Raw genomic sequence first — 13,747 nt, 5'->3', positions numbered from 1 at the left:
TCCCTTGGCCCTGGCAAGAGCTCCTGACAAGTTTTTCCACAGGAATATGTATCATGGAAGAATAGAGGTTATTCTGTAATGGAAAACTGTTGCCTGCCATCACCCTCTGTAGAGCTGAGCATTTCTTTTAAATAGTCTTCATTGCCAATTTGTTCTTGTAGCAAATGGAAGAATGTAATATGGCTAATTTCTTATTACTAAGTAATTTATTTTAAAAATATCTGAGTATATTATCCTCTACACTTATCCCTACCTTCATGTTCCAGTGGAAGGCTTTAGTAAAATCAAAGATCAGTGAGTTCATCTGTAATGTTTTTTTACTTGCTTTCTTATTGACAGCAACCAGGAATTTTTTTATCCTGTGGAGTAACTTTTCAAAATGTAAATACTTTCTCTGTTTAACAGCCCTTGGCCCATTCTGATCCAGTTCACGAGTAGATTGGACAGCATACAATTTGGATCATTTTGTCCCTAGTAAATCAAATGTTCTGTAGATTATTCCTTTAATGGCTGGACTTTTGACTGTTTCCTAATGAAACACGTAGATAAGTGGTTATCATTTAGAGTTTATAAACCTATTGCTAGCACCTTGTATTATGCCATCATTCTGCTCATGATTCCAAGGATCAGCCTGGATGCCTACAGGACTAGATCGCCTTAGTTTGATTCTATTTTTTAGCTTGCAAAAAGTGACTTATATTCCAGAGAAATTAAAATGTTGAAATCCAAAAAAAAAAAAAAAATTAATAAACTGCATCCTGAAGATCTCAGGTCAGGGTTTTGGTGTGCCAACGCAGACTCCCGTCTCCATTCATGAAAGCAAGACTTTTGTCAGGCCATTCTCTACTTACAAGAAAATATTCTGTAATTCAAACCTTTATTCAATTAAACTGGCCCCCTTCGCAATGACTCAAATTAGTCATATGGTGATTGCACTTAAATTGAGCAACTGAAAGATGTCTTTAATCTCTATTATCCTTCCTGGTGGAAATTCCTTTTTTTTTTTTTCTTTGAGATGGGGTTTTGCTCTTGTTGCCCAGGTTGGAGTGCAATGGCATGATCTCAGCTCACTGCAACTCCGCCTCCCGGGTTCAAACAATTCTCCTGCCTCAGCCTCCTAAGTAGCTGGGATTATAGGCACCCACCACCACGTGCAGCTAATTTTTGTATTCTTAGTAGAGACAGCGTTTCACTATGTTGGCCAGGCTGGTCTTGGACTCCCGATCTCAGGTTATTCACCTGCCTTGGCCTCCCAAAGTGCTGGGATTACAGGAGTGAACCACCGTGCCCTGCCAGAAATCCCATTTCTATACAGGAATTTTGCTACTTATTTGATAGGTGTTTTGAAATTGTCCATTTATGCTTCCACCCCAGATAATAAAATGCATAGCCCATTTAGATAGTATTTTGATGCTATAAATCAGTCCAGCGTCCTTAAATCTTCTTTCTTCCTTTGATCCTTGAAAGCCAGAAATGATTTTGCTGACTATAAAGTGTAGTTTTGATGGAACTTTGTATATAGCCTTTCACCACACACAGGCCCCCAGTCCCACTTCACACACATAAAAATTAGGCCAATACTGTAGTCCAGTTGCCTCAGTGCCACTCAGTAACAGGATACTAACAAGTCCATGGTTCACTCTGGTAATTATCTACTTACAAATCACATGATCAAATGGGTCACCATGAAGACTTCATAGGCCAAAACACAAGTGTGTAAACTAAGGGATGCTTTTTTTTTGGTCAATGATGTGGCATCAGATATAGGGGAACAATAAGGAATTTGTTGCAAAAGCTAAGTAACAGCCATAAACTTCCACCACTTTAACATTCCACCAAGTCCTATAAAATGTGCCTACAATGGGTTATGCCAAGGACCTGGAAGCATTATAAAGTCTATAGAAATAAACTTAAACATATAATTATTTTGTCAAAAATATAATTGGAAACAAATATGCCCATGATTAAAATATGAATCCAATATTCCAATGGACATGAATTTTAATGTCTTAGAATTCAGAAAGATTTGGTGAGGAATGATTTGAATGACTGATTTTCATTTAAAAAATTAATATGAAAGTGTAAAATGATGTTTCCTTTTTCTTTCAATACACCATGGTAATAAATAAAAACATTCAAAATGTCTCTCCTTGTTAAAGATGAATAAACTTCAAAGCCTATTGAAAGACTAGATACAAGGTGCAAAGGCCTTAGATCTGCAATGTAAAAGGAAAGGCACCCTACCACCTCTTAGTCAGATGGAAACTCATCTCTTCCTCCCTCCTTTTACCGTGTCTTAACATATTCCCTAAAACATTAAGAGAGGGGAGATTAAATCAATTCCTAGAGAAAGGAAGAAATATTTAAATTCAAATTACTTTGACTGGTTGCTGGGTAATTATCCCACAATCATGGCCCTTCTGCAAAGAGGGAATCTCAGAGAACAATGAAGTACTGACGAGGACAGCCCAGGGTGCAGGAGTACCCACTTTACAATCCAGTTTAAAGAAATACACTGGGATGGACAGAAGGGGTAGAAATGATCTAAGAAAGAAGTGTGGTAATGAAAGCTCACATTTTGGAAGCAAAGCCTTTTGATGATTTGTTTGAATAATCTTCATGATCATGAAATATTTGAGATAGTAGAAAAAAGTTTGAGAAGAATAGGTATCTTCACCAATATGGAAGGAGTAGAAGATAAACTGTTTAGAGACACTTAAAGAACAATTTGGAATATGGAATACTCAGTAAGGCAAGGGGGCCAGGGTGACTTCACGAAGCAGAATTTAACTGATAAGTTAAATCTACACAATTGTAATCGGAATCTCCAAAATTTCTTGATCATATACCATTATCAGATAGAGTCTTGCTCTGTTGTTGCCCAGGCTGGAGTGCAGTGGTGTGACCATAGCTCCCTGCAACCTCAAACTCCTGGGCTCAAGCAATCCTCCTGCCTCAGCCTCCCAAGTAGTTGGGACTATAGGAAAGCACTATGATGCCCAGATAATTATGAAAGAAAAAAAATTTTTTTAGAGGCCAAGATCTTGCTATATTGCCCAGACTGGTCTCGAACTCCTAGCCTCAAGTGTTCCTCCCACCTGAGCCTCCCAAAGTGCTGAGATTATAGGTGTGAGCCACTGTTCCCAGACTATCTACTTATGTATCTGTGTGCTACTGTCAACCATTATATAAACATGGACTAATTTCTTCCCTCTTTTAAAAAAGATAACAAATAGAAGTCTTAATATATTTTTTTTTTGCATCCCAAATAATTATCTTGTGCACCCCACTGGAACATTAGCACAAACTTTTAAAAATGAATTCTTTCAATGCCTCTCACAGAATTGATATGCTATATGGAATGTATTAATATATTTTACCCAACCTCTTCAGTTAACCTCTCTAATCCTGGAAGTTGTAAGATCCTTGAGGACAGGATTCACCTCTGTGCCTTCCATGGTCCCTAACTGTGGCTACTTAAAATGCAATTAAGAGGCCTGGGTGAGTGAGAGCACCCAGGCAGAACAGAACTGTGTGCTTCTGTGTCAGTTACCAGAGCTCCTCAGCTGCTTGTGCCACTGGGTAAATTAATAGTAATGGTGATTATTTAAGTCTACCTCTTAAAGGACTAATTAATCTTTCTTATTAAGTACGTACATAGAAGACGGTAATCCTTATCTTACAAATGGAGAAAGAGAGGCAAGAAGGGCCTCAGGCTATTTCTGTACTTAGGATACTAAGCACCAGTGTTAATTCATTTAATTTAGGAATTAACAACCCAACTACCACTGCTATCTCTTGCCTTCCCCTGAAAAATCCAGATGTTCTTAATTTACTTTGTTGTACCATTTTAGTAATTCTCACAATTGCTAATGAACAATTTTGATACGCCAATCAAACACAATCTGCTAGTGGTGTTCTGGCATTAGTCACACAAATTTCCTTTGACTAGTAAAGAACGCAATATGCATTCATCTATTAAGTCTTGGTCGCCTTACTTCTTTTAAGGAACGTGCCTAAGACAGAAGGTGTTCAACCATTTTGCTTCCCTAAGCCACACTGGAAGAAGAACTATCTTAGGCCACACATAAAATACACTAATACTAACGACAGCTGATGAACTAAAACAAACAAACAAAAAACTCAAATGTTTTAAGAAAGTTTAAGAATTTGTGTTGGACTACATTCAAAGCTGTCCTGGGCCACTTGTGCCCTGCGAGCTGTGGGTTGGGCAAGCCTGGAAGATGTGATTTTTTAAAAAGGTCCATCAAATGCTGATGTGGAACAAACTACAGAATACTATGTAGCAAATGAGGCAGATTTCAGTAATAATGTGTGCCAAGTGTTATATATATATAATATCTCATCGAATCCTCACAATTATAGGTATTATAAACACATACTCCCCCTTTTAACACAGGAGGACCCTGAGGCTGATGGAGTTGGGACAATTTGTCCAAGGCCACATAGCCAGCAAATGGCAGAGCTAAGATACAAACTCAGATGGTTGGGCTCCAGAGCCTTCCTAAGTGTTGGGGAAATGAGAAAGTGGCATTTTCCTTGCAGTGACCTGTGAGGAAGCTGCAGATAACACAACTTCAAATATAGTAAAAAACAGTTCACGTACATTAAGAACTGTTTATGAGCTCTGACTTCCAATGGAGGTGAGAAAATAGTGGCAAGTGATTGTTGTGAATTTAGAATGAAAGCTTTTATTTGTGTTCATTTTGTACAAAAAACTAGTATCTGGGAGTAGAGAAAGTTACAGAGGCTATTTTGTCTCTTCCAGCATCATTATTTAGACTCAGTTACTATTGTCATGATTTACTATTATTATTTCTGTCTCTTGAAGGTCACAGAGGCACTTTTTATGCCTTCAGAACGGCACAGATTTAAGTAAAACTGCAAATGAGTTGCTCCATATATCAAGTTGACTTGTATTAAGGAGTCGATAGCTCAGTAATAGGTGGGGAAAAAAAGGGGCCCCCTGGTGGTCCCCGTTATCACTGCGGTCATGATACATTATTCTATATTTAGTTTATTTGGAAGTTCGGGTGGGCTCAGTCTTTATTTCTGACACTTCAAGGAACTAGTGCTATTTCTTTGTTTCAGGGAAAGAACAAGCTCAAAAAATGAAAATAATCACTCTTGGTATTTAAAGCTTCAGTGAGACAGTGTGAATGGCAAGTTTTGAATAAAGAAAATTCATTCATTCATTTAACAGTAATTATTTGATAATATTTATTGCACACTTATATATGGCCAAGGATTCTTTTAGGTTCCTAGGATTTAGGTGTGGCCCAAACTTGACAAAAATATCTGTCCTTATGGAACCTGTATTTCAGAATAAATATGTTATATCATTAAATTAACTAGATAGAAAGGGTAGGTACTCATTATTTGATCACTTAAAATTAAGTGTTACACTTAAGAATATACTTAAGAGGATTACCTGTGGCCTAATCATTACTTTTGTAATCACACTTTATCACACATTTATTAATTCTAGATTTAGCATCTATTCTTGTTTGGAGAGAAGCTGGCAAAGACTATAAAAGTATAAAGAACAAGCTTGTGTCTATAAAATTATAAACAACACATACATTAATAGAATTCATTGAGCAAAGGGCATTAGATATTTAAAATGCATTTTAAAACTGATATAATTGAAGGTGTAATTTAATTTTAGATAATATTAACAGTAAGAATTTTTTTTTGCTAATCTTTTATTTTAAAAAAAGACGAGATTTTTTAAAAAAGAAACCCTGAATCTCAAAGAGAACAAAACCCTCAATTTGAATGTAATATAGTGATTTTGATATATATAACTTTTCATATTTACAGTTTTCTAGCTACAAACTGTGCAGTCTCATTAATATAGCAGATTAATTCTTCACCACGTTTAACTTCTAACCTCAGAAATTTCAATGATACTATATCAGTACCTGACTCCAAAAGGACTCTGGCACAATTTCCATGTAGGTAGAAAAATACAGACGCCAGATTTGCTGAATTTAGCTTTGGAATTTCCAGGAAGCAAAACATCATATAAACCCAATTTAAATATTTAATGATATAAATGCAAACCTAAGTAAACTTGGGGAAAAATAAAGGGCACAAATATCAAGCATATAACATTTTCCGTTGAAAATGCACTGATAATGAGAACCAGGCTCACTCCTTGATCGCTCTTTTTTCTCAAGAGAGGCCAAGAGGAAGCTAAATTCATTCATGTCACGAAGATGAGTTATAAAAGTGGAACGCAGCAAGTTCGTTTCAAGCACTGCCTGGCTACTTCCACATTCCATTCCCACTGTGTGTCCCCTCCTCCCCACTTCCTCCCTTGTTCATTCTTTTGTATTATTTGTCTCATCTTTATCTTTTTCACTATTGAGCACTCTTCTGAGGGCAGAGACCATGTCTATTCATTTCATATTATTCCACAGTACCTAGCATAGTGGTGCTCGATGCTCAGTAAATGCATGTTTAATAATAAATAAGTTAAATCAGATCTTATATATTTTTAATGAGCCCATATGCTCATCCATAATGAGACTGGAGGTAAATAGCTTCTTCTCAGTCCAACACTGAATTGTCTCACTTTCCTCTTGGCATTTGATACTGCCAGTGACCCACTGCTTCTTGAATCAGTCTCCTCCCAGGTATCTGGGATGTGTGCTCTGACCAGGCTACTGTTTCCTCATTCCTGTGGAAATGCAACAGTATCAAACCCCCCCTCTTTGAACTCCTGTGTTACTTAAAGTCATCATTTCACAATGCTCCCGATTGCTTGTGTTTGCCATTTTGCCTGCTTCGTTGGACTTGTAAGCTCCTTGAGTGAGGGGGTTTCACATATTATACATCTTTATACTTCCTATTTTGCCCACCAGTGTGCTGCCACCCCACAGATGCTCTGCAAATACAGAAGTTTTGATTGCTGATTACAAGTGGTGAGACTAGAGCTTTGAAAGGAAGAAGGATTCTCAAACATGCAGGAAACTCACCAAGAGGCACAAAAGAATTGAGGTGACTGGGTCCTGTGTTGGGGCCTACAGCAGGGTCAGCGGAAACTATTTGACTAATACAGAGTGGGTGGCGTCATTAAAAAATTCTCTGGCTTCGTCCCTGGGACCCTGTGCCCAGACACTGTTGTATCGGTCCTTTAACCTGAGAGAGCCAGTCTTTCTTTTGGTGGTCCAATCGGCCCTGTACTACTAATGGCTGAGGTGAGTGCAGTAGGGGTCCTCTGTTTCGACTGGTGAAAGAGTTGAATGGATTAGGCCCACCATGCAGTGAAGTGGAGAACGTGGCAGGAAGAAACAGTTCCACTGGGTGTTGACCATGATACACCTGGCCACCCTGGAAGACAGAGTACATGGTAAGGACTAGGAGTCCCATTAGTGGGGCTTGACATGAGGACAGTTACCTTCTCAATTGTCCCTGGGGTTGATGCAGTTTAGGGTAGAGTGAGTCAAATTAAAATTCAAACTTACCCTCAACATCTCAGCTCACTCCCTTCACCCCATCTGCCATCCTTTGCTCTCACAGGGAGTCCAGGCAAATTGTCATTTTATCTGTGCTCAGCTGGGATATTACCATGTTATTCCCTCTTGCTCCATTTGCCAAATATCCTCCTTCATGGCATTTAAAAAATCACCCATTCATTCTTCATCACATGTTTAATGAGCATCTTATATGTGCTATGTTTTTCTAGATGCAGGGATAAAACAGTGACCAAAATAGCCCAAATCCTTGCTTTCACGGAGTGTATATTCTAACCTGAATCTCATTTCCAAGACACATTCTTCCAATTAAGTAGCAACAGCAGCAGTTAATATATAAAATCTTTGCTGACCTTTATCGAGCACTAACTACAGTTGAAATACTGGGCTAAATGCTCATTCATAATCCCAGGTGGGATTATGGCAGGTATTATTAGGAAACATTTTAAATAACTTTTTATTTGGAAATAATTATAGATTCACAGGTAGTTGTAAAAAAATGTATAGAGTGGTCCCATACACCCTTTACCTAACCTCCTCCAGTGATAACATCTTGCACAACTATAGTACAATATTAAAACTAGGAAGTTGCCATTGGTACAGTCTATGGAACTCATTCAGATTTCACCAGTTATATGTGCACCTATTTGTGCTTGTGCATAGTGTGTGTGTAGTTCTAAGAAGTTTAATTATATGTGTAGCTTCATGTAACCACCACTGCAATCAAGATAATTAACTATAACATCATCACAAGACTCTCTTGTGCCACCCCTGTCTACACCCATTCCCACCCCTGCCTGCTAATCCCTGGTAACTACTAATCTGTTACTAATTTCTATAATTTCATAAATGTTACATAAATGGAAAAATGTCATATGTATACTTTTCAGGTTTGCTTTTTCCATTTAGTATAATTTCCTTAGGGTCTAAGTTATTGTATGTATCAACAGTTTGTTCCTTTTTATTTAGTAATATTTCAAGGTATGGCTATACCATAGTTTAATGACCTGCATGTTGAAAGGCATTTGGATAGTTTACCGTTTTGGGCTATTGTCACGAAAGCTGCTATGAATATTCATGTACAAGTTTCTGTGTAAACATGTCCAATTTTATATGCCCAAGAGTACAATTGCTGGATCATACAGTAAGACCATGTTTTGTTTTAAAAAACTGCCCAACTATTTTCCAGAGCGCTATAGCATTTTACATTCTTCTCAGCAATGTGTGCATGATGAAGTGTTTCTGCTTTCTAGTAGCATTTGATATTATCACCATTTTGAAATTTTATTCATTCTAAAGGTGCAGTGATATCTCATTGTGGTATCATAGATGTTTATTTTCATTTTTATTTTTGTAAAGACAGCATCTCACTATGTTGCCCAGGCTGGTCTTGAACTCCTGGGCTCAAGTAATGCTCCCACCTCAGCCTACTGAATAGCTGGGGTTACAGGTGATCAACTTTATTGTAGTATTAGCATGAATTTCTGTAATGGCTTATAATGTTGAACATCTTTTCGTGTGCTTATTTGCCATTTGTGTATCTCTTCAGTGAAATGTTTGTGTATGTATTTTTCCATTTTCTAATTGGATTGTTTGCTTCTTTAATGTTACATTTTGTGAGTTCCTTGTATATTCTAGATATAAGTCCTTTGTCAGATATGTGGTCTGCAAATATTTTCCCCCTTCTTTAATGTGTACTTTCACTCTCTAAAAATGGTTTTTGACAGAGCAAAAGTTTTTAATTTTGATGAGGTTAAACTTCATCAAATTTTCCTTTTATGGATCAGTTTTAGGTAGCAAGTCTAAGAACTCCTGTAGTAGTGAAGAACTTAGTGAACTTAGTGAACACTCCTAGTGTTCCGTGTTGAAGATTTTCTAATTTTTTTCCTAGATGTTTTATAATTGTATGTCAAGGTCCATTTTTTGCCTATGGCTTTTCCATTTGTATTATGCCATATATTTATCTGTACCTCAATGGATGCAAATATACCCATTTTAAAGATCAGGGGTAAAAGGCTGAGTGAGGTTAACTAACTCGCCCACAGCAATACAGGTAGTATGAGGTACTGGGACTGAAATGCAGGCAACCTAACTTGAAACCACAGCCTCTTTTTTTTTTTTTGAGACAGAGTTTTGCTCTTGTTGCCCAGGCTGGAGTGCAATGGTGCAATTTCAGCTCACCACAATCTCCACCTCCTGGGTTCAAGCAATTCTCCTGCTTCAGCCTCCTGAGTAGCTGGGATTACAGGCATGTGCCACTATGCCAGGCTAATTTTGTATTTTTAGTAGAGATGGGGTTTCTCCATGTTGGTCATGGCTGGTCTCAAACTCCCGACCTCAGGTGATCCGCCCACCTCAGCCTCCCAAAGTGTTGGGGTTACAGGTGTGAGCCACTGCACCCGGCCAAAACCACAGCCTCTTAATGACTTTATTTGCCTGCTCTAAGGCATATATCTCTCTTTGCATTCCCCAAGTAAACATAAAACACACTGAATTCACCCTCTATGTGGGACAGAACAAAATGTATTCAGAAAATAGAAGTCATCTAATCTTTATGGAACTATTTAGGGAAACCTGGAGCTTTAATCATTAGCATTGCTTTGAACAAAACTACATGATTTAAAAAATAAATGATTATTTTCAATGTCATGCATCTTTCTAATCTTGTTAATACAAGAGTTATCTAATCTTACAAAGTATAAGATACAAAAATAGAGATGAAATTGAGATCTACCATTAAGTAAGGTTACCACCCAATTTTTGCTGATGAAGTAGTAATGGATTGATGATGCTGGAGATTTACCCTTAAAATAAAAATTCTGGTTCCAGACAGTAGCTGTGGTCTCCTAGGACATATCTTATCTGTTATCTGTCAATAGAGCAACGGAAATTGTGCACTATTGAAAACAGATGTAGCCTCACAGTCAGAGAGATGGAAAAGATGTGCTCTGGAAGTCCTCACTGCATTACTGTCAAATGAAGCCAGGAGGTACTGATATTATATATTATAGTCAGCACCAACTTCTTGGCCAAATGTTCAGCACTATTTTCATTGTTGGAATTAAAAATCTGTTCTAGAATTAGGGGAAAAATGACATGAGCAATATCCCATTAAAAAGGTTTTTTTCTTAGTTACTGCTGGCTCTGAAATTTTGGCTTTAGCCAATAGAAACTTCTCAAGATGGTTCTGGTGGGCATTTTGTTTTGTAGCAGGTCCCATGGCATAAGCTTATCACCCAGAGAGCATCTTAAATGTTGTTAATAATCATACAATACTGCATAATATTATCACTGAAAGTTTACTACTTACTAAATTATAGGAACGTTGGATATCTTTGGAAAGGGTTTAATTAACTTACAAAAAAAAATATACTGGACCTATTGGAAAATGACACTTGCCAATGAAAGAAAATCCAGTTCCGAAGTGAAAGACTGTGCTTATGTTGACATTTCTCTCAAAATAATGAGTTTTCATTCTCCAAGTTCTTATAATGAAAAATTTAAAACATACGAAAAGCTCAGAATAGCCAGAGTTCCACCATTAGATTCATTTTTAACATTTTCTATGTTGGCTTTATCAATACGTCTATATTAATAATTCTTTATGAGTAATTTTAAAGTAAACTGCAGATGCCACGACATCTTTGCCTTTAAACATTTCATATGTTTATCTTCTCAGGATATGGACATTCTTCTATATAGTCATAACAACCGTGTGTGCACGTTTTGTATGTATGCAATAGGTGACTTCTTGCCTTAGCAGGTTAACATCTACTACTGGTGTTTATTTTTTGACATGGGTAATCTTCTTGGTGTTTACACTTTTGTCCCCATGGTTAGTTATTAAATACATGTAATACAGAGTATCTGTTTTATTTGTTAAGATCTCCTCCCTTCCGTACTTTGCAACCAACCCCTGAGGGCAAATCAACAAAAGTCATTTAGTTCATTAAAAACAAAATTGCTCTAGACAAAAGTACCCATTTGCTGACTGCTGTTTGGTATTGGCTGGGCATGGTGGCGGGTGCCTATAATCCCAGCTACTCAGGAGGCTGAGGTAGGAGAATAATCACTTGAACCCAGGAGGCAGAGGTTGCAGTGAGCCAAGATCACATCACAGCACTCCAGCCTGGGCGACAGAGTGAGTAAAGACAAGGTTTCACCATGTGGTCACGAACTCCTGATCTCAAGTGATCCACCTGCCTCGCCTCTCAAAATGCTGAGATTACAGGTGTTAGCCATGATGACTGGCCAGTGCTAGGGTTTTTAATTTGGAAACTATAGTCTGAATTTAGGTGGGGGGACAGTTTGTGAAATTTCTGACACTGTCAAGTTTTGTGTGTAAATAAACTTTTAGGAGGCAGGGGGAAGAGTGTCCATAACTTTCATCAGAGTCTTAAAAGTATTAAGAATCACTGATTTAAGGCTTTCAAAATACCCTTTGGAAGCTGGAAGATATTATTTGGAATATTATTGGGAAAAATTATTTGGAATATCTTCCAGCATCCAAAGGGTATGTATCTTGAAAGCCTAAATAATATCCAAATAACACTAATAGTGTTAGTATCAAATGCTAACTGATAGAGAGGAGGAATTCCAAAAGGACCCATGTAGCCCATCCAGTTGACAGCCTGGTGCCACTGAAATGGGTTCTGGCACAGGCAAAGAACAGAGCAGAAGGCAGCACAAAGTATTTTACTCACACTGACAAGTTCTCAATTAGTTCAAGCTCTTCAGGAAAAAGATCTGAATGTCACTGCAGGTGGTCCAACTCTATTCAGTGGGCAGAGACTGGGCAGGGTGCGGGAGGTCTGCTCTGGGTATCAGGCACCAATGTTGCCCAACTGTGTTTGTTCTAACCGTTGCCCCTCTGTAGGCTTTGGTAGACTTGAGGGTGGTTTACATCTGTGATTGCATTCACCTTGAAAAAACGCACAAGGGGGAAGCAGAAAAACCCAAAACAAATGAGAAAAAGTCTCCTTTTAACCTGACTGGTCATTTTGGAAATGGGTACACTTCCTTGTAAATACCAAAGGAAATAAAGGCATGGAGAAGTACCAGGCACAGTGTGTGGTGTTTTACATAGTTGTTTCCTAGTTTTAGAACGATCAGTATCTCCTTAGCATCCTTATTTCACAACTGGAAGGAAGTGAAGCTCAAAGTGATGGAGCAACCGGATGGCATAAAGTCAGCGTTTACTCAGTGAGCAGGGCTGAGGTTAGAAACTGTGTTGGTAAAATGCCGTTTCCCATCACACTTTGTTGTTTTATAAATATGTGGTGGGAGAGGATAGGTGTGGAATACACAAATGCAAAAGAACAATCAACCAGTGAAGTCCACCTGTACTGGGGGGTAGTTTGCTTGCTGTGCTTTATTTTGTGCTAGCTTCTGTTGAAAAATGTACAGTGAGAGAGAAATCAATAACACTTAGCATTCAAATTACTTGATTTAAATGCATAATTCATTTAATATTTATAGCTCCATAAGGATTCTCAATCCATTTTACTGCTGGAGAAAGACAGGCTCAGCAAGAAGAGTAAATAGCCCAAGGCCTCAGATGCAATACCTTGTAAAGTTGGGGGCCATACCCAGGGCTGTTTCGTCCCTGCAGGCCTGAGGTTATAGGTCAGGTGAGATTGGAGAATTGTTAACCTCTGTGTGGGCACAGACTTTCAGACCACTGGAGAGCAATGAGTTGGAGAAAAAGGTTATTTTCCTCCAATTGAGCCCTCTTTATAGTCAGTGCACACATTCTTGACTGGTTTTACAGGAAATCAAATTTTAGTAAGTTGAATTTACCTTTATTGCCAATGGATATTCATTTGGCAGATGATTCTAATACTTTCTTTCTACCTGCTCTCTCTACTGAATAAAAAATCCACAAATAAGCATTTAAACATCCTGGGAGATCTAAGGGAATTTCTATTTTGTTTGTTGTTTTTGTAATGGAATAATTATTTCCCAATGAGTTAGATTGTGACATTTTTATTTCTAATATTAAATATTAAAAATGGAGTATAATTCAAAAGGGTAAAGCTACAGGACGACACTCAGAATAAGGGGAAATATTTTAAAGAGTCATGACTCTACCGATGACTAGTTCTGTGGCCCTCACTAGTTACTGGAGGGCTCTAAGCCTCAGTACCTACACATATAAAACATGGATGACAGCTATCTCAGAGGGTTGTTTAATCATCAGATTAAATAAGATGATATATATAAAATTCTTGGATCCCTACAGGCAC

The 13,747-nt window shown here is 37.8% G+C and overlaps 1 protein-coding gene across 4 annotated transcripts in view; it reads right to left on the bottom strand.

Annotated features, from left to right (window-relative positions):
- Window positions 1–13,747, bottom strand: part of SLC24A2 (solute carrier family 24 member 2) — a 271,443-nt gene that overhangs the window by 108,899 nt on the left and 148,797 nt on the right. The gene's annotated exons all lie outside the window — the stretch shown is intronic.

Source organism: Macaca mulatta, chromosome 15 (genome assembly GCF_049350105.2).
Source record: "Macaca mulatta isolate MMU2019108-1 chromosome 15, T2T-MMU8v2.0, whole genome shotgun sequence".
NCBI lineage: Eukaryota > Metazoa > Chordata > Mammalia > Primates > Cercopithecidae > Macaca > Macaca mulatta.
Note: the sequence above shows the minus strand (reverse complement) of the source record. Positions and strands in the feature narration are given on the sequence as shown.